Source organism: Frankliniella occidentalis, unplaced genomic scaffold (assembly GCF_000697945.3).
Source record: "Frankliniella occidentalis isolate FOCC.00 unplaced genomic scaffold, Focc_3.1 Scaffold64, whole genome shotgun sequence".
In the NCBI taxonomy this organism is placed as follows: Eukaryota; Metazoa; Arthropoda; class Insecta; order Thysanoptera; family Thripidae; genus Frankliniella; species Frankliniella occidentalis.
Window position 1 is genome coordinate 1,033,558 of NW_026267194.1, and position 380 is coordinate 1,033,937.

A 380-nucleotide genomic window follows, 5' to 3' on the forward strand; every position below is an offset into this window, starting at 1 on the left:
GCCTGTAATACTTGAAGTGATCATTTACGAAACATTTGACACTTGTCCGCCGTTTCTAAGTCACCCAGGGGACTTTCGAGAGCAAACGGGGCATTTCTAGGCGAAAATGTCAAGTTTTTCGACCTTGAGCCAAAGTTGCGACCTCAGGACGTTGTTTGAAAAAAAAAAAAATATTCCCGGAGGATTCAACCAAAACTGAGTAATTTTGGGGGGGTAACTTTTTCAATATCGAAAAAAGTGGAATGACGACTTACCCTAGCCCACAGGGCAGGGCATAGCTTCCTCAACCAGCCTACGAAGCTCCTGAAACTCACTCTGGAAACTAATGTGATCAATATGTACACTGTTAAAAACAAGCAGGCCCGCCCTTCCGCCAAACG

The 380-nt window shown here is 44.7% G+C and overlaps 1 protein-coding gene across 1 annotated transcript in view; it reads right to left on the reverse strand.

The window, feature by feature from the left end:
- The window catches only part of LOC113214287 (SET domain-containing protein SmydA-8-like), an 83,879-nt gene that overhangs the window by 17,331 nt on the left and 66,168 nt on the right, over positions 1-380 (reverse strand). The gene's annotated exons all lie outside the window — the stretch shown is intronic.